The 21,824-nt window shown below is 31.6% G+C and overlaps 1 protein-coding gene across 1 annotated transcript in view; it reads right to left on the reverse strand.

Annotated features, from left to right (window-relative positions):
- The window catches only part of LOC135136351 (uncharacterized), a 56,730-nt gene that overhangs the window by 28,903 nt on the left and 6,003 nt on the right, over positions 1-21,824 (reverse strand). The gene's annotated exons all lie outside the window — the stretch shown is intronic.

The following is a 21,824-nucleotide window of genomic DNA, read 5'->3' on the forward strand; positions in this document are numbered from 1 at the left end:
AAAAAATATATCGGATGAAGAGGGAATTCAAAGATACAGAAGTAGACTAGAAAAAAAGAAATTCGAAGTAAAAGAAGATATAGAACCTATGATAGCAGAACTGATCAACTTAATTGTATAAGCTACGGAAAAAAGAAAGATATACATATGGCAAGCGAGGAATAAATGGATGGAACGGAGAATGTAGTGGGTTGAAGAGAAAAGCAAGGGAAAAATTAAGAAAATGGAAGAATAACAGGGGAAGGAAAGAAGAGAGTACTTAAAAGCAAGAGAGAATTATAGGAGAAAATGTGAAGAAAGAAAGAGAGAAAAACGAAAAGAAGAAGAAGCTTTGGGAGGAAAAACAAGAGGTGATGAAGAATAAAAATAAACTGAGAGGAAAGAGAATATATATTGATAATGATTGGACAGTACAAGAGCAAAAAATTCAAAAGGGAATTAGGGAGGTAGCTAAAAAGGAAAGAAAAAAAAAGGATACACAATAAGGGTGGAATATAGGAAGCTGGAAGTAGGGGACAAAATGTATACATGGAATGAAAATAAAGGATTTTTTATTTTGGGACTACGTGAAAAATTTTGATTTTGTGGGACTAACAGAAACATGGATACTAGAGAGAGACTGGAACAAACTGAAAGACGTGTTGCCAAAGGAATTTCAGTGGAAATTGCAAGGGGCAAAAAAAGAAAACGCAAGGGTAGAGCAAAAAGTGGAATCATAACAGGAGTGAAGAAATATATAAAAGAAATAGAAGATGGGGCGATAGAAATGGAAGGCATGGTTGAAAGAAAACTGACTGTAAATAAAAAAAGATGGAGAATCTGCACAATATATAGTAGAGGAATGAGAAACACGAAACAAGAAATACATACAAGAAAAAATCGAAGAGTCCGAAGAAAAATTTCTACTGTTAGGAGGGGACTTTAATGCCAGAATAGGGAACAAAAGCAGGGAAGAAGACGCGGAAAACACACGAAAACCGAAAGATAAAGTAGAAAACAAAGACCGAAAATTGCTATGGGAATTAATTGAAGGAAGAGTTTGGGAAGTCTTGAATGGGGTGAAGGAAGGGGACGAGGAGGGGGAATTTACCTGGATAGGATACGTAATAGTAAACGGATTAGCAGAAGAAGAGGTAGAAACATTCAAGATAGGAGAAAGAGTGGACTCCGATCACATGCCACTAGAAGTAAAAATGAGGGGCATAAGTAGAGGGAGCGGATGTTTAAGGAATGAAGTAGGAAAAGAGAAGAAGATATGGGTATAGAATGAAAAAGGAATTGAGCATTATAAAAAAAAAATGTTGGAAGTGGAATTTAAAGAAAAAGGAACTGAAAAGAAAATGGAAGAATTAAAAAGAGACACTGAAAAAGCAGCCATAAGAAAAGAAATTGTAACGAGAAATTTAGAAAAGAGAAACAGATGGTGGGATAGCAGATGCAGAGATTTAAAAGCAGAAGCAAGGTAATGTTTACGAAGGTGGAAAAAGGGGAAAGGTATAAAAGAAGAGTACTGGCAAGCAAAAAATAATTATAGAAAACGATGCAAAGAAAAGAAAGAAGAGATACAGCAAGAAGAAGAAGAAAAAATTAAAGCCATAAGAACTGAGCAAGAGGCATGGCAGTATATAAATAAAGAACTGAAGAACAAAATCACGATTAGTGAAGACATACCTACAATACAGTGGAAGAAACATTTTATGGAACTGGAGGTAAATGTAGAAAAAACAAAAATGATGGTGTTTAGAAAAAAAGGGAGAAAAGAGGAGGAAAAAGTGTGGCGTTGGGAAGATCGAATAATAGACACAGTAAAGGAGTTTAAATATTTAGGATTTAAGTTTACAACAACTAACACGGTAAAAGCACACATAAGAGAAAGAAGGGTCAAAGTAATGCAGATAATGAGAATGGTGTGGAGTATAGGTGCGATAATATTTGGACATGACGTAAGAAGAAGGATGAAAATGTTTGATAGTTTAGTTAGGTGTGTATTAATGTATGGAGCTGAGATTTGGGGATGGAGGGAATATGAAGAAATAGAGAGAGTGCAAGAAAAATACTTAAAATGGACATTGGGATTGGAAAAGTATACGCTGGGGTATATAGTGAAAGAAGAAACAAAAAGGGAGAAAATGAGAGTGGAAGCGGGTAAAAAGGTGATTGGATTTGACGAGAAGTTTAGTGAGAGAGGCGATTGTAAATTATTGAAGAATGTTGGAAAGAAATAAGAAAGGGAGGGAGAAAACATGTTTGGAACGAAAGAGACAAGTATTATGAAGGAAAAGGATATGCATGTGAAGTAATAGAGAGACTGAGAGAAATGGGAAGGGGTATGAAAGAAGAGTCTAGATATAATGCAAAGTATAGAAAAATAGTAAAGGATGAAGTACCAAAGTACACACAGAGAGAGAGAAATGAAACTGACAGAAGGAAAATTATAATGATGGTCGTATATTCTACCCCTAAATTCCAAAGTTGTGGAAATAACATTAATCGAACACTATTTTCAGGTTTAAATTTCGTGACATATGGCCAAATTTTGAGAGTACAGTGAACCCCCACTGCCCGATAGTACCAAATTATTGTATTGTCATCCAAATTACACACCTTTGCAAAGTTTCCAATCGATTAGATAATTAGAAGTAGGTTAAAATCGAATTCCTAGATTTGTTTACATAGTTTGTCACAAGTGAAGCTAATATAAGCGTGTTAAAAATAAAATAAATAGTAGCGATTACATTAGTTCTACAAACTGGTTTTCTAGAACACTATATATTTTATACTATTGTATGTCTTTTAAATATTCATCCCAATATTATTATATCCAACTTTGCGTTAAATCTCTTTTTTGAATTTGTAAATATCAGAGCACTTACGTGCTTGCAAAATGCTAAATCTATATGTCCATCAGAAAGTACACAGCTGTTAAAGAAGAACCAAACAATTCAGTCACGTAATGCTGTTTAACAGGATCCAATACCGAATGACGAATTTTTGCAGAATATAGCATTATGTGTGTATGAAGTAACGTTAAAAAATATTTTTACATCCATACAACTTTTTCACAATTTCCCAATTGAATTTCGTTTACTTAATCGTTTAACAATAAATGAACTGCTGATAAACAAATATGTTATACATATGATTCAAGATTCAAGTGATATTTTGATAAAATTGTATAAAGGAGCATCAACGAACAACACAGGTGTTCCCAGAACTCCAGAAAATGAGATAAGCCTTTTTTGACTTATCAGTATCGCAAAATATATTGCGTCATATGTACAACTTTTTTTGAGATAGCCTTTATAAATAATTCTGATGAATAGCAGTGTACAAAGATAATGCTCCTATTCATATTCAACAGTTTATAAAATGACACTTTTTATTTGGAGGACTTGTATTCTTCCTTTTTCCTCTACAATGGGCTAATTACTTCTGAAATCTAAAATTATCTTTTTTAACATTAACCGGCAAGGTTTCGGCAAATTGCATAATAATTGCATGAGAGTGCATTTCATAATCCGGCAAAAGTGACAGCGCTGAATCGTTATATAAAATTTAAAAGAGATTATAGCTCATTCCAGCAGTTGGAAGTAGGCCATTGCAACAGACTCCTACTTATCTCCGACTGGCCTTCCAATGAATAGCTTACCAGAAAACAACACCGTACATGGCAGTCAATATGAGAAAGAACTCGGCATTACCAATACCGGCCGGTTGTTAAGAGTCGAATCTCCATAGTCGCATGTTATCATTATGCACTTATGCAGCCAGTTTTTTATCCTTACAAAATAAGAAAAAATCAACAATTAAAGTGAAGAAAAAACTGATTTCGTTAGCAGTGCATTATTTGCTATTACCTTGTGTTCAAGGTTGCTAGTCCAAGAAACTATTGTTAAAAAAAATTACCTTGCGGCGCGCAATTTCTAAAGTTGTGAAGACTGCATATTTTGTTCTGGGGGATTATTAATTCAAGTTTGTTTCGTGTACCTATTTATTACTATTACGTGTCAAAGTAACACTACACAATGCTTACTTTTAAATTTAAATTAACGTAACTGATACATACTTAAAGACTTAAAGAAAACAGTAAGGAACGATTTTAATATAGTTGTTCCGAATTTGATCGTTTATTTTTACCATGAGGAAACACCCTATATAAAATACTGGTGTTTTATGCTGCACATGTATCTCCAATTTATTTTAAAAAGTAACGTTGCATCATTCTTTTATTAACTCAATTGGTTTTTATTGCTCTCTCTAATCAGAAGGACTTGCCAAATTAACCTTAAAGTGAAGATTGCAGTGAGCAACGCATTGGTCTAATGATTCCATGTTTAACAAGACAAACGACAGCAATAAAAACTTTTGATTTCACTTGATTTTTGGTACTTTGGAAAAGTTTTACAAAATTTGACTTCGTTTACACGTTTTTGTCAATTTTTGATTAAAACATATTGGACATAAATTGAAATTTTGTATTCCACAACAGGTGAAATGTGAAACTTATCATATAACATAATTTCCGGCTTGACGTCACTTTTCTATTTAATTCTGTTAATTCTTATTTGAGGAAGGTCACACACGGGAAGTGGACGTATCTACATCTGGTTTGTGTGGCAAAGTTATTCAGAATTTTAAGACGCCAATTATGTGGTAAATTGTATCATTGAGGTCTTGGTTCTTCTAACTATCGAATGTAATAAACATAGGATGCAATAATTTAATTTATTTTTGCAAACAAAACTATTATGCAAAACTTTCCAGATCTTGAGTTGCAGTTTTTGTATATAGTGGGCAGGTTATTTACACTTGGAACGACGTGTACCCACGTTTTCAGCTAAAATGCGAATGTGGTCGCAATTATTTAATGCCCACAGGATCACCCACTAGTTCCACGTCAGCGACAATTTGTATAAAACTTTGATGGTCAATTGTGTCGGCTTTGTTGCTGCATTTTGCTTAGTGGTTGGAGTGAATCCGCTCTATTGTGTTAAATATAGGTGTCTCAAATGAACATAAATTAACGCATGACATTTTTGTTGCTGGGTAATTTTATAATATAAACTTCATCCTGGGAATCAAAATAATAACATAATATATGGCAATCATGGCACGATGAAGCTGAAGTGGGTGTCTGCATAATGATCCAATTTGTGTATTTCTTTGGACGATATACCGAGAGAGCAATAAAACCACTATAACAGTGGATATAACTTATTAAGAAAAATAAAACTACCATTTCCAGCTATTCGAACATTAAATTTTTATTTACAAAATTTAGAGTTTAAATCTGGAGTTTTGGATAAAATTATAGGGTTTTTGAAAATTAAATGTGAATCGCTTAATCAGGATTTTGGGAATGATTAAGAAAAGAAGTTTTTAAGAAAATCGGTGCAATTGGTTTGAAGGTTCATTCTCTAACATCAGATATGGGATCGGCGAATCAAGCTATGTGGAAAACCTTTGGAATAAAAGCTGGAAGAAAATGCGAAACAAAAAATTATGTCCTAAACCCAGTTAATGGCGAAAAAAATTACTTTTCAGCAGATGAGCCACATTTATTAAAAAATATAAAGCAATGTTTGGTGCAAAACAAAATCATTCAATTACCAAATGATTTTGTTGAAAAATATAAACTAACTTCTGATTTGGTTGACGTGCAACACATTAAAGATTTTTGTGAAGCAGAAGGCAAATTTGAGCTGCAGTTGGCGTCTAAATTAAATGTGGATCTTTTATAACCTAATCATTTTAACAAAATGAAGGTGTCAAATTCTCTAAACGTTTTGAATCGAAATATTAGTTGTGGAATAAAAGTTGATGCTGAAGAGGAGAGAGAAGACAAATCTTCTCTAACGACAGCTGTTTTTATTGATGTTGTACATAGGTGATTCCAGTTGATTAGTTCTAGATCAACTATTTTGGCCTTAAGCAAGTTTAATATGGCTGTTTATAGGGAAAGTATAGAATTCCTTCAAGAGTTCATTAAGTTATTTTTAAACTTAAAAGTCGCTCCTGACAAAGCTGGAAAAGCAGTTTGGAAGCCTATTCAAACAGGTGTTATACTAACTACAACATCAATTTTAGACCTGCAAAACTTGTTTTTGAACAAAAAAAAAACTCATGTTTATTAACATCGAGATTTTCTCAAGATTGTTTAGAAAATGTATTTTCCCAAATTCGGTCGAGACATCCGGTCCCTACGGCCATTCAATTTAAATATGACTTAAAACTTTTATCAGTTTCTCAATATTTGGACGTTTCAAATAACTCGAGTTACCAAACCGACAAAACAACACTTTTAGTTGGTTTTTTGAGCTATATTAAAAATAATAACAGAAAAGAAAACGATGTTCCTAAAGGAAAAGAAAATTTAGCTTTACCTAGAAATTGGAATTTGAAGAAAAAAGAACTTTCTTTGAGAGAAAAAAAAATGCTTTGTACAGTTGCTCAGATTACGTTGTTAAAGGCTTGATAAAAAATCAAAATTTTTGCAAAAAAAAGAAGAATTGTAACGAAAATTATGCAAAATTTGTGGCATTAAAAGAATATAAAACTGGTGCTTTACGTTACGCCTCAGGGAACGCATTCCAAGTAGCAATTTTAGTAGAACAAATATTTTGTATTTGAGAGATTATTTAAAGAATAATAATTTTTGCACTGGTAATGTTTTGGAAGTCATGAAGAAAGAAATTAGGAAAAATTCGACTTACCGCTCAATACAATTTCAATTACATGCTGCAACAGCAAAACACAATTTACGGCAAGAATGATAGTTTACCGTCTGAAAATCTATACCAGAAAAGCTAAAGAAGAAATAAGAAAAAACAATGAATAAAATGGTCCAGGAAAAACCATACAATGAAGGATTTGGTTGAAAATGCAAATTAAAAATTTGAAAAAAAAAATAGTAACAGTTTCGTTGTTAAAAAATTGGTCTAAAGAGTTTAGACAGTACTTCCCTCGCTGTCGGAAACTTGACGACTGCATGCCTATTGTGTTTTTTTTCTCATTACATTTTTGTAGTCGGAATTTAAAAAAAAATTGCGATGACGTCATCAACATTTTTGCGAGGACACATATATCAGTTGGGGTAGATGTAGTGTAATACTAAGAATAAAATTATTATATTCTCAAATTTTCGGGAAAATGAATTGGGTCGTTTTGAATATTGATTTGTAATAATCAATAAAATAACGAAACAATACGTATCAGAGGCAACTGAAAATCGTGTATGTATAAACATTCTTAATTTAAGATGACAGGCGTAACAGCATACGTGAGAGTCAAACAGAGAAACTGTAAACAAAACGACCATCGGTTTTATTGCTTCGACTTCCGCTTATTATATAAAACATTGGGTTTTATTTTAATTCTTGACGGTGAAATTCACAATTGGTTGATTATAAACATGTCTATTTCACATTCGCGGAATCAAGTGAACGCATAAAACAAATGCAGGTCTGTAATGTTAAAGTCGATGTAAATAAGCGTGCTACCCTTATGTTTCAACCGAGTTTTTCCTTTAACAAATTTTGTGTCTACCAAATTGGGTTGGTTGGGGTGTAATACTAATAATAAGTGTTGCCTTTAATTTAATCAATAAAATAAATTGACTTCATTAATTTTTTTGAACCACCTCTTAAGAAAATCTAAAAAATATGAATGGAATGATAAATCACAAGTACAAACTAATCATATTTTTTGCATTTTAGATAGGATTTATTCAGCAAAATTTAAGGGTGACGTCATCAATTTTTTTAGGAGGGATGAACAAATACATTTTGAACAAAAGTTTACCATGCTTATAATAACTTTAAAATATTCCCAAGATTTCAAAGCATTCGGTTTTGTAATTCCTGATTAAATCGATAAAATAAATTCACGCCTTCATTAATTTTTTTGAGTCACCCTGCATATGCAAATCCAAAAATATGAATGGAATGATAAATCACAAGTACAGACTCATCATATTTTGTACATTTTAGATACGATTTATTCGGCAAACTTTTGAGCTGACGTCATCAGTTTTTTGTAGAAGATAACCAAATATATTTTGACTAAAAATTTATTATGCTCTTTATAACCTTAAAACATCTGCAAGATTTCAAAGCATTCGGTTTTGTAGTTCCTGATTAAATCAATAAAATAAATTTACGCATTCATTAATTTTTTTGAGTCACCCTGTATATGCAAATCGAAACAATTTGAATGGAATGATAAATCACAAGAAGAGACTCATCATATTTTGTACGTTTTAGATGGGATTTATTCAGCAAAATTTTGTGGTGACGTCATAAATTTTTTAGGGGGAACGACCAAATACGTTTTGATCAAAAAATTACCATGCTTATGATAATTTTAAAATATCTTCAAGATTTCGAAGCATTCGGTTTTGTAGTTCCTGAGTAAATCAGTAAAATATATTTAAGCTTTCATTTATTTTCTTGAATCACCCTGTATATGCAAATCCAAAAAATATGAATGGAGTGATAGATCACAAGTACAGACTGATCATATTTTGTACATTTTAGATATGATTTATTCGGCAAACTTTCGAGCTGACGTCATCAAGTTTTTGGAGGGTATAAGCAAATATATTTTGACTAAACATTTATTATGCTCTTTATGACCTTAAAACATCTGCAAGATTTCAGAGCATTCGGTTTTGTAGTTCCTGATTAAATCAATAAAATATATTTACCCATTCATTAATTTTTTTGAGTCACCCTGTATATGCAAATCCAAAAAATATGAATGGAGTGATAGATCACAAGTACAGACTCATCATATTTTGTACATTTTAGATATGATTTATTCCACAAACTTTTGAGCTGACGTCATCAAGTTTTTGGAGGGGATAAGCAAATATTTTTTGACTAAAGATTTATGATGCTCTTTATAGCCTTAAAACATCTGCAACATTTCAAAGCATTCTGGTTAGCAGATTAAAAATTAAATTTCAAAATGTTGTTTTATAATTTTGATTTTTTTTCCAAAAATCTGGACGTTTCGGGTGAAAAGTCGATTCAGAGTTGTAAACTACATGTGTAGGACTATGTTATTTTATACAATTGAAAACTAGAGATGTACCGGCTTTGTCAAAACCGGTTAAAATTAGTTTAATCGACCGAAAATTGGTGTCAAAGTGTAGACAATGTTCCGCTAGTTACGATTCTGAAATCTCCGTCACGATATATGGTCCAATAAACACGCAAAGCGAATTCAAAATTTCCAAAAATTTTCCAAAAAAGTGGTTAAAATTGGTTAAGTATTGTATAAACTGCCCTAAATTGTGTTATTCTTTATTTTTGTACTGAGTTACTACAAAAAATTAAATGTTAAAAATATTCAAAAAAATTTAACACATTTTTTGGAAAAAAAAAGAAACTTCAGTTATTCCTTTTATTAAAATAAAACAAGTTTTTAAGGTAGTCAGAGAAATAGAAAAAAAAACCACTGTCTGTTGCATTTATAAACAGTCGGCCGACTGTAGTCGGTACATCTCTATTGAAAACCCATTTACTATGTACAATTTTGAAGTGTCGTCATCGCATTAGTGGTGGGGATGATTAGACAAATTTTGGTTAGCGTTTTACCATCTACATGATATTCTTAATATAAGTACAAAATTTTACAACAATCGGTCGTGTACTTTCGGAGATTATCTGTCTAATAAAAATCCGGGACGGCAGACAGAAGGACAGACAGACGGAAACGGGAGACCCATTTCTTCGTCCTCTAGGGGTCATGATAGGTCGAGAAAATGCAAAAGTAGAGAGTCGGCCGACAGACTCGATTACAATACTTCCTTTGCGTACGCTTGGGAAGTAAAAATTACTCGTATTTCAAAAATTGTTGTTTTTCATGTATCGATTTTGAAAGAATTGTTGGAATTTTCGAAAAAACGAAGCCGGAAATAACTTCTACAAGAAAATAACAAAATACCTGTTTCTTTACAAAAAATGAAAAACATGTTTTTGAGTATCGTGTTGTTCAAAGAATACTATGTACAAGTATTTAAAAAAAAGGGAAAATATAAACCCCGCCCACCCACCCCATCTCAATTGTAATGATTTTTGTTATTCTTAAAAACTTAAAATATGTTTAAAAATAGTAAATTTTTATAGAGAATTCTGGATTTTGCAATTAGGCCGCCCCTCGGTCTAGCAACGAATGAAAACTTCATTACTATTTAGATCAGGGTAGAAATGGGTATAGCATAGTATTTTTTGAATAACAAGATACTTAAAAACATGTCTTACAAAAAACTTAAAACATGTACGGACGGACAGACGGACAGACAGACGGAAATGGGAGACCTATTTCTTCGTCTTCTAGGGGTCATGAAAGATCGAGAAAACGTAAAAGTAGAGAGTCGGCCGACGGACTCGATTACAATACTTCCTTTGCTTACGCTCGGGAAGTAAAAATAATTATCTTGGATATTTTGTTTATTATATGTACGAGTATTATGTAAATAAGCTTAATACCACTAATTCAATAGTAAGTAAATGTTTGGCATTAGTTTTGGATCAAAAATTGCTGTCACTTGTCAGTGTTTGCTTTACTCTTATTATTACTCCTATATTATTTAGGTACACTAGTCACTTTGTTAAATAAAAAGTTGAATCAAGTGAAACTTAAAAAATTAAAGAGGTTTTTACTAAAAATAATGATTTATCATATTAATATTAAATATTTACTTGCAAGATACATGTATACATATTGCAGATTTGTTGGCTAGGAATTTTAGTAAAGAAAAAACAAACCCGATGCTGTGAAAAAACATCACACACATCTTAAAAAAGTATTTCCAGGGGTTTTTAGTTAGATTTAAGGTGCTAAAAAAGTAAAGCGCAAGAATAATTAATTGATTGCCATCTAAGTATGTTAGGTAATGAATGACCGAATCGTAACATGGTGACTACTACTACTAAATTAATGAAAAAACTCTTCTAAGACAAGGTACTAGCCCCGCCCACCCACCCTTTATTTTCTTAGAGGGTAGATTACTTGGCAAGTGCTAGCCCCACCCACCCGCCCTTTGTTTTCTTAGAGAGTAGATCATTTGCCAAAATCAGTCTTATCGTAGCGAGTACTACTACATTTTTCAGTTTTTCCATATTTCAATTTTCGAATTTTTCAATTTCTCGTTTATTAAATTTTCAACTTTTTGATCTGTTTTTGGATTTTTGATTTCTCTGAGCAACTAAAACACTTTCTATTTTTTAATTTTACAATTTTGGCAGTTTCCGATTTCTCAATTATTTGATTTTTAAAAATATAGAGAAAATAGATGTTTATTTTTGTAAATTTTCGATTTTTTGAAACTAAATTTATGGAAGGGAGTAAAAAGTAATTTTGATCAGCGATTGCCATGTTTACCGTAACTTTAAAACATCTGAAAATTTTGTTCCTAATTTTTAATTTTTGGATTTTTCGATTTTTCAAAATTTCGGTTCGAATAAATTTGTTCTTATAGTTAAAAAATCTAAAAATGACAAATCGTGAAAAGGAAAAATTTTAACTTGAGCACTTGAAAAATCAAAAGATTGGAATTAAAAACTGCTAAATTGTCAAACAAATTATCAAATGCAATATTCAAAAATTGAAAAATATAAAAACTAAAAAAAAAATGAAAACTGGAATTTCGAATTCGATCGTATAATTGGCAGTTTTCTTATTTCTCAATTATTTGATTTTTAACAATATCGAGAAAATAGATGTTATTTTTTTAAATTTTCGATTTTTGATTTTTTGTCACCGACTTTTTGGAAAGGAGTAAAAAAGTAATTTTGTTCAGCGATTTGCCATGTTTACCGTAACTTTAAAACATCTGAAAATTTTGTTCCTGATTTTCAATTTTTGGATTTTTCGGTTTTTGAAAATTTCGGTTCGAATAAATTTGTTCTTTTAGTTAAAAAATCGGAAAATGACAAACCGTGAAAAGGAAAAATTTTAACTTGAGAACTTGAAAATCAAAAAATTAGAATTAAAAACTGCTAAATTGTCAAACAAATTACCAAATAAGAATAAGTCATTTGCAAAAATCAGTCTTATCTTGGCAAGTACTAGCCCCCGCCCACCCTCCCTTTATTTTCTTAGAAGAGTGGGTCATCTGCCAAAATCAGTCTTATCTTGACAAGTACTAGCCCCGCCCATCCACCCTTATTATCTCATTTGCAAAAATCATTCTCATACTTGCCAAGATAAGATTGATTTTGGCAGACGACCCACTCTTCTAAGAAAACAAAGGGTGGGTGGGCGGGGTTAGTATCTTTTTAGAAGAGTGGGTCATTTGTCATAAGTCTTATTATATACAAATATTATGACTACTTTAAAACGACACGTGGATATACCGTAAAACATTTATAGTAACAAACACTTCATAGATAGTAATCAGTTCTTTATATCATTTTCTCCATTATTTAAAAAAATAAGATAATATATGTTGCATCGGTAATATTGTAGTATGCAGATAATATTGTATACAAAATACGAACAATCAAAGATTAGCCAATGGAATTACTCAAGTATATTAATACTTGACTCGCACTTACTTACAACTACTACCACTATTATTACTACTACTACTAGTACTATTATCATTAAAAACGGGGTGAAAAACGAGGTGTCCTAATTGCAAACATAGCCTCTAAGAAAAGAAAGGGCGGGTGGGCGGGGCTAGTACTTGCTGAGATAAAACTGGTTTTGGGCAAATGACATATCTTTGAAGAAAAGAGAGGGTGGGTGGGCGGGGTTAATAGCTGCAAAAATAAGACGAATTTTGGCAAATGATATACACTGTAAGAAAAAAGAGGGTAGGAGAGCGGGGCTAGTACCTGATAAGATAAGACTGATTTTAGCAAATGACGTATCCTCTAAAAAATTTAATCAGATTATTATAACATAAGACACTAGACGGTCCAAAGCACTTTCAAATTCTTTCCAAACAGGAATACCTAGACCCTCAAGATTGTTTTAAATTAAAAAAACAAACCGGAGTCTCAAAATTAACTCAAAAACAGGTCAGGTCAGAATTTTCGTAAAATAGAACACCAAAGTCCTTCAAAACTGTTTTAAATAATTTACAAAAAAATCTCCATTTGTGATATTTCAATGCACTGAAATAATTATCTAATTCTGGAAAACAGGTTGAAGTTATGAGGCCGGAAGTGACTTCTGCGCCCCGAAATTTACAATAAAAAGTATTTAGTTAAATTTCGAAAATCGTCGAAAATAGGTCGAAATTTGCTAGTTCTTGCCAAATAACCTACCCTCGAAGGAAATAAAAGGAGCGGGCCAGGCTAGTACTTGCCAAAATAAGACTCATTTTGACAAATGAACTACTCTTCTAAGAAAATGTACTAGAACTGCCCGCCCACCCTTTGTTTTCTTAGAAGAGTGGGTTATCTGCCTAAATCAATCTTTTCTTGGCAAGTATGAGACTGATTTTTGCAAATGACACATCCTCTAAGAAAATAAAGGTGGGTGGGCGGGGCTAATACTTGTTAAGATAAGACTGATTTTAGCAGATGACCCACTCTTCTAAGAAAATAAAGGGTGGGTGGGCGGGGCTAGTACTTGTCAAGATGAGACTGATTTTGGCTTGGATTTTCTTAGCAGAATAAGTCATCTGCCAAAATCAGTCTTATCTTGGCAAGTACTAGCCCCGCCCACCTACCCTTATTTTCTTAGGGGATATGTCATTTGCAAAAATTAGTCTCATACATGACATGATTTTGGCAGATGACCTATTCTTTATTTTCTTAGAAGAGTAGGTCATTGGTCAAAATGACAAATACTACATTGGCAAATACTAGCCCAGCCCACCCGCCTTTTATTTTCTTAGAGGGTAGATTACTTGGCAAGTGCTAGCCCCACCCACTCGCCCTTTGTTTTCTTAGAGAGTAGATCATTTGCCAAAATCAGTCTTATCGTAGCGTACTACTACATTTTTCAGTTTTTCCATATTTCAATTTTCGAATTTTTCAATTTCTCGTTTATTAAATTTTCAATTTTTTGATCTGTTCTTCGATTTTTGATTTCTCTGGGCAACTAAAAAACTTTCTATTTTTTAATTTTACAATTTCGGCAGTTTTCCGATTTCTCAATTATTTAATTTTTAAAAATATCGAGAAAACAGATATTTCTTTTTGTAAATTTTTACGATTTTTTGAAACCGAGTTTATGGAAGGGAGTAAAAAGTAATTTTGATCAGCGATTGCCATGTTTACCGTGACTTTAAAACATCTGAAAATTTTGTTCCTAATTTTCAATTTTTGGATTTTTCGATTTTTCAAAATTTCGGTTCGAATAAATTTATTCTTATAGTTAAAAAATCTAAAAATGGCAAATCGTGAAAAGGAAAAATTTTAACTTGGGAACTTGAAAAATCAAAAGATTAGAATTTAAAACTGCAAAATTGTCAAACAAATTATAAAATGAATATTCAAAAGTTGCAAAATATAAAAACTAAAAGAAAAAATGAAAACTGGAATTTCGAATTCGATTGTATAAGATTTGTTTCTTTTTTTCAATTTTTCGATATTTCAGTTTTTGATTTTCCGATTAAACAGTTGTACAATTTTTCAATTTGTCATTTTTTGATTTTTAAGTTTTTTTATTTTTAGCAAGTACTAGTCCCACCCACCCAACCTTTATTTTCTTAGAAGAATAAGTCATTTGCAAAAATCAGTCTTATCTTAGCAAGTGCTAGCCGCCCGCCCACCCTCCCTTATTTTCTTAGAGGATATGTGATTTGCCAAAATCAGTCTCATCTTGACAAGTACTAAACCCGCCCACCCACCCTTATTTTCTTAGAGGATATGTCATTTGCAAAAATCAGTCTTATTTTGACAAATACTAGCCCAGCCCACCCGCCTTTTATTTTCTTAGAGGTTAAGTTATTTGGCAAGTGCTAGCCCCACCCATCCGCCCTTTGTTTTCTTAGAGAGTAGATCATTTGCCAAAATCAGTCTTATCGTAGCGAGTACTACTACATTTTTCAGTTTTTCCATATTTCAACTTTCGAATTTTTCAATTTCTCGTTTATTAAATTTTCAAATTTTTGATCTGTCTTTCGATTTTTGATTTCTCTGGGCAACTAAAAAACTTTCTATTTTTTTATTTTACAATTTTGGCAGTTATTCGATTTCTCAATTATTTGATTTTTAAAAATATCGAGAAAATGTATGTTTATTTTTTTAAATTTTCGATTTTTGATTTATTGAGTTTTTGGAATTGAGTAAAAAGTAATTTTGAACGGCGATTTGCCATGTTTACCGTAACTTTAAAACATCTGAAAATTTTGTTTCTAATTTTCAATGTTTGGATTTTTTTATTTTACAATTTTGGCAATTTTCCGACTTCTCAATTATTTGATTTTTAAAAATATCGAGAAAACAGATGTTTATTTTTTTAAATTTTCGATTTTTGAGTTTTTGTCACCGAGTTTTTGGAACGGAATAAAACGTGATTTTGATCAGCGATTTCCATGTTTACCGTAACTTTAAAACATCTGAAAATTTTGTTCCTAATTTTCAATTTTTGGATTTTTCGATTTTTCAAAATTTTGGTTCAAAGAAATGTGTTCTTTTAGTTAAAAAATAGAAAAATGACAAATCGTGAAAAGAAAAAATTTTAACTTGAGAACTTGAAAAATTAAAAATCAAAAAATTCAAAAATTGTAAAGTTAAAACTTGAAAAATCTAAAGATTGGAATTAAAAACTGCAAAATTGTCAAACAAATTATCAAATGAAATATTCAAAAGTTGATAAATCTAAAAACTAAAAAAAGAAATGAAAACTGGAATTTCGAATTCGGTTTTATAACATTTGTTTTTTTTTCAATTTTTCGATATTTCAGTTTTTGATTTTCCCATTAAACAGTTGTACAATTTTCCGATTTCTCATGTATCCAATTTTTCAATTTGTCATTTTTAGATTTTTAAGTTTTTTTATTTTTAGCAAGTACTAGCCCCACCCACCCAGCCTTTATTTTCTTAGAAGAATAAGTCATTTGCAAAAATCAGTATTATCTTGGCAAGTACTAGCCCCCCGCCCACCCTCCCTTATTTTCTTAGAGGATATGTGATTTGCCAAAATTAGTCCCATCTTGACAAGTACTAGCCCCGCCCACCCACCCTTTGTTTTCTTAGAAGAGTGGGTCATCTGCCAAAATCAGTCTTATCTTGACAAGTACTAGCCCCGCCCACCCACCCTTATTTTCTCATTTGCAAAAATCATTCTCATACTTGCCAAGATAAGATTGATTTTGGCAGACGACCTACTCTTCTAAGAAAACAAAGGGTGGGTGGGCGGGGCTAGTACCTTTTTAGAAGAGTAGGTCATTTGTCATAAGTCTTATTTTGGCAAATACTAGCCTGTTCCACCTGCCTTTTATTTTCTTAGAGGGTAGGTTATTTTTCAAATACTACCATAGTGTAAAATTTCATTTTCAAAGTTGTCTAAAAATTCTGAAAAATTGAGATATATATCCCGATGTGCTGATTCCAAAAATATAGCATGTTTATGGTACCGGAGCAATATTTTCGGAAAATTCGGTGTGAAATTCGGGTTTTTTGAAATTTTTGAAAATTGCGATATTTTGATGGACGATTCTGGAAAAAACAGTTTAAGTTATCGAAGAAATGAAGCCAGAATGGGTCGAAATTTGCATAAGGGATACCTAATACGAATACATAATGGGAAATTTAATTGTTGAAAAATTCATTAAAAATTGTGATTAAATTCAGGGACGTGTTGATTCCAAAAATACAGCGTGGTTAATCATCACGGAGTAATATTTTTTTAGAATGTATCTATTATCCATTGTTGATTAAGAATACTTTATTTCTGTTTAATAAAATTAAAATTTATCGCTAATCCGAATACACCTTTCCCCAATTAATTCGGATTATCGAAGTCATACTGTAATACGATGAGAAAAAATAAAATAAAGCAGGAAACGGACTACGATAAAAATGCAAAAATAATGTAACAAAATTTAAGGAGGCAGAAAATGCATATATAAAAATTTGGATTTTTCTAAAATGATATGGATAAAAGGAAAGATATTACACAACTGGAATTTCCAAGGTCTTATTTAGTCAAAAATTTAGAATAGAAAACAATTTAGTATTTCGTAGAAATTCTGAATATTAAAAAAAAAAGATTAGTTGACTTTGAATTTGACTCAGTTATAAATACAAGCACAACAATACAAACACCTACTAAAACACCAACACTTCTCAGAGTATCAACACCCGAAATATCAAATAATAATATGCATGTTGTCAAGCCTCCTCAAAAGTTGACTTATTAAAAGTTAGTTTTTGAAACCCTATGAATTTAAATATAAAACACATTATGTTAAATATCAAGAAATTTGTTGTATTTTAAGAAATACCAAACCAAGAACAATGTACTTATTACTTTGGAAGAAATTTGATTAAATAAGGGCGTGTAAAAACATCTACTTAATATTCCTGGAGCTTTCTAACCAACTACACCAATAAAAATTCAGTTCAGCTAACATTCGCGAAAGAAGAACGGCGAATAAAAATGCCCACACATAGCGTTGCTAAACAGGTTTATTCTCAATGCAGTAAAATATATTTCGACCGATGATGTCATGCCTCCAGTTTCTTTGAAGGTGTTTTGTCATTAACAATCTGTGTGGAAACACGATTGTGTGGTTAGCGCTTTTTATTATACACAACCGACAAACACATTTTGAAACTAAAACTGTTTAAAATTTCGTTTGTATGTACTTACAAACGGATTAATGACCGTTTAAAATAATAATTTATGTGTATTTCGATCGTACATATGCTTTTTTGTTAACATGTTTCAAGGGAAAGTTGACTACTTGCTCGAATACATGCATACGAATCGACAAGGCAAGTACAGGACTTTACGTAAGACAGTGTGGGTCAAAAAAACATCCTCAGTTGGTTATATAGCCAAAAAATATAAAAATGTGATCAAATCTGCCTAGTACATCGGAAAAACTCAGCGTTTAAGTTAAATTTCTTGCCTGTTTTTTTTTTTTTTTAATATGTACACAATGTGTTAAAACACCAATTTGTAAAAAAAACAAAAATCAAAGCTGTTTTTTCATTTTGTCGTGTCATATGCGGAACTTGATATTTTTGTTATAGTTACAAAGTCCAGTAACAAAGTCAAGGTGAAAATAATTTGTCGGACTGTAATTTTCATTAGCGATATAGTAATCAGTCCATCAATTTCCGAGTTTTGAAATAATTAAGAATAGGCAAATTTAAAAATAAAATTGCCACCTATAAGTTCTGTTTTATTAGTAATATTATTATTATGTGATCATTCGGTTATTTAACGACAATTTTTTTGGTGTAGCTACGTTGTTTTGGAATACATCTGTAATTCAGATTATAGTTTAGCATTCGATGCTTCGTTGAATACACGGAGATTTAATTAACAGATAACTCGTATTTCCACTCGGTTAACTTGGCAACATTCAACTTTTTTTTGTTAATGTAAAATGTTCACTCTAAAGATTCTTAGATTTTGTTTAATAGTAGTTCTACAATCTGCAGATGCATAATCAGCTGAAATTTCCATTTCGCCGAAAAGTATGTTCTGTCTAATCTCCCCTTTTAATTAATTTCTTTGTAAAGTGCAGTATGTTATTATATCTATTACTCAAAAAACCCTACAATTTTGGTCTGTTTTTTCTGTCTCTAATAGTTTTAGTGATTCATTCTGTATATAAACGTCACAGTGAATGTTCTACAGGGACATTAATATATTTGAATAAATAAAAAAAAAATGGTCTAAAGAGTTTAGACAGTAAGTATAGCAAAACGCATCTGTGCGTGATGTTCGACGTCCCGCATGCTGTTGAATGTGCCAAGGTCATCAATGGGGTGGCTCGTTCGTAATTTGATCAATAATAAATTGACTGGTTCATTTTTTTTTAGTCACCTGTTTAAGCAAATCCAAAAAATATGAATGCAATGATTAAAAGTCTGTTCATATTTTGCACATTTGCGAAAGAATTTATTCGGCAAACTTTTGAGGTGACGTCATTAATTTTTTGGAGGGGACAAGTAAACATATTTTGAATGAAAACTTATCCTGCTTATCATAACTGTAAACCATCTGCAAGATTTCAAAGCATTCGGTTCTGCAGATTCCAAATTAAATGTCAAAATCTTGTTTCCTAATTTTGATTTTTTTCCAAAAATCTGGACGTTTCGGGTAAAATCTCGATTCGGAGTCATAAACTACATGTGTAGGACTATGTTATTTTATACAATTTAAGACCTATTTACTATGTACAATTTTGAAGTGACGTCATCGCATTAGTGGTGGGGATGATTAGACAAATTTTGGTTAGCGTTTTACCATCTACATGATATAATTATACATAATATAAATACAAAATTTGACAACAATCGGCCCAGTACTTTCGGAAATAATCTGTCTAATAAAAATCCGGGAGACCTATTTCTTCGTCCTCTTGGGGTCATGATAGGTCGAGAAAATGCAAAAGTAGAGAGTCAGGAAGTAAAAATTTCTCGTATTTCAAAAATGGTTGTTTTTCATGTATCGATTTTGAAAAAATTGTTGGTATTTTCGAAAAAACGAAGCCTACTATGTATAGGTATTAAAAAAAATATACATATATAAACCCCGCCCACCCACCCCATCTCAATTGTAATGATCTTTGTTATTCTTAGAAACTTAAAACATATTTAAAATGGTAAATTTTTATAGGGAAATATGGATTTTGCAATTAGGCGCCGCCCCTCCGTCTGGCAACGAATGAAAACTTCATTATTATTTAGATCAGGGTAGAAATGGGTATAGCATAGTACTCTTTGAATAACAGGATACTTAAAAACATGTCTTACAAGAAACTTAAGACATATTCAAAATTGTAATTTTTTTAGACAAATATGGATTTTGCAATTAATCTCCGCCCTCCAGCTTACGACGAATAAAAAAAGATCACCAGAATTGAGATAGGGTGGGTGGGCGGGGCTTATATTTTGCCTTGTTTCTTTAATATTCCTACATAGCTATCTTTTCACAACAAGAAACTTAAAACATGGTTAAAATCGTACAATGCGTAATTGCAAAATCGATATTTCCTTATACAAATTTACCATTTTAAATATGTTTTATATTGTGAAAAGAAGTCTACATATGTATATTAAAACAAAAAGGCAAAATGTAAGACCACCCACCCGCCCTATCTCATTTGTGATAATTTTTTTTATTCGCCGTGAACCAAGAGGGCAGAACTTAACTGCAAACACTTATTTCTTTAAAAAAAATTAAAAATGTGTTTTTCAGCATAGTGTTGTTCAAAGAATACTATGTATATTAGGAAAAAAGACAAAATATAAAAACCCCGCCCACCCACCCCACCTCAATTTTGATGATTTTTTTACTCCTAAAATTTAAAACACGGCTAAAATGGTATATCTAGGGACTCTACTAAAATCTATATCTATCAGCGGCGGCTCATGAGTTAAGAAGTTGATGAGGTAAAGCCCAAGATGTTCAACTTACAACTAAATATCGAAAAAATTACATGCACTGTCGAAATTTTTTGGCAAAAAATGGAATTTTAAGAACCAAAAAACGTAAAATGTGTGGTTTTTTTATGCCAGAAAATCAATTTTCATTTGATTGATTTTCTTTTTATTTTTGATTTCTCAGTTTTTCGATTTTTAATTGGGAATTTTTTAAATGTACAATGTTTCGATTTGCAAGTTTTTCAAAATTTTGATTTATCAACATTTGATTTTTATCAAGGGAAAATATAAACCCCGCCCACCCACCCCATCTCAATTGTAATGATTTTTGTTATTCTTAGAAACTTAAAACATGTTTAAAATGGTAAATTTTTATAGAGAATTATTGATTTTGCAATTAGGCGCCGCCCCTCGGTCTAGCAACGAATGAAAATTTCATTACCATTTAGATCAGGGTAGAAATGGGTATAGCATAATATTTTTTGAATAACAGGATACTTAAAAACATGTCTTACAAAAAACTTAAAACATGTTCAAAATTGTAATTTTTTTAGACAAATATGGATTTTGCAATTAATCTCCGCTCCTCGGCTTACGACGAATAAAAAAAATCATCAGAATTGAGATAGGGCGGGTGGGCGGGGCTTATATTTTGCCTTGTTTCTTTAATATACATGGCCATCTTTTCACAACAAGAAACTTAAAACATGGTTAAAATTGTACATTTTTGCCAGTAAAAATGGATTTTGCAATTACGGGGCGAAGCGTACTTGCAAAATCGATATTTCCTTATACAAATTTACCATTTTAAACATGTTTTATGTTGTGAAAAGAAATCTACATATGTATAATAAAATAAAAAGACAAAATGTAAGCCCACCCACCCGCCCTATCTCATTTGTGATAATTTTTTTTATTCGCCGTAAACCAAGAGGGCAGAACTTAACTGCAAACACTTATTTCTTGAGAAAAAATTAAAAATGTTTTTCAGCATCGTGTTGTTCAAAGAATACTATGTATATTAGGAAAAAAGACAAAATATAAAAACCCCGCCCACCCACACCGTCTCAATTGTGATGATTTTTTTACTCCTAAAATTTAAAAGTACAAGGTTTCGATTTGCAAGTTTTTCAAAATTTTGATTTATCAACATTGAATTTTTATCAATTTTTTAATTTACGATTTTTCGATTTTACAGTTAGCTCGGTTTGTAAGTTTTTAGATCGTTTATTCAGTTTTTGAATTTTGCAGTTTCTCGATTTTAAATGTCACGATTTCCAAATTTTCCATTTG

This window comes from Zophobas morio, unplaced genomic scaffold (genome assembly GCF_036711695.1).
Source record: "Zophobas morio isolate AGI-343-1 ecotype UQ-CSIRO unplaced genomic scaffold, CSIRO_AGI_Zmor_V1 ptg000026l, whole genome shotgun sequence".
Taxonomy (NCBI): domain Eukaryota; kingdom Metazoa; phylum Arthropoda; class Insecta; order Coleoptera; family Tenebrionidae; genus Zophobas; species Zophobas morio.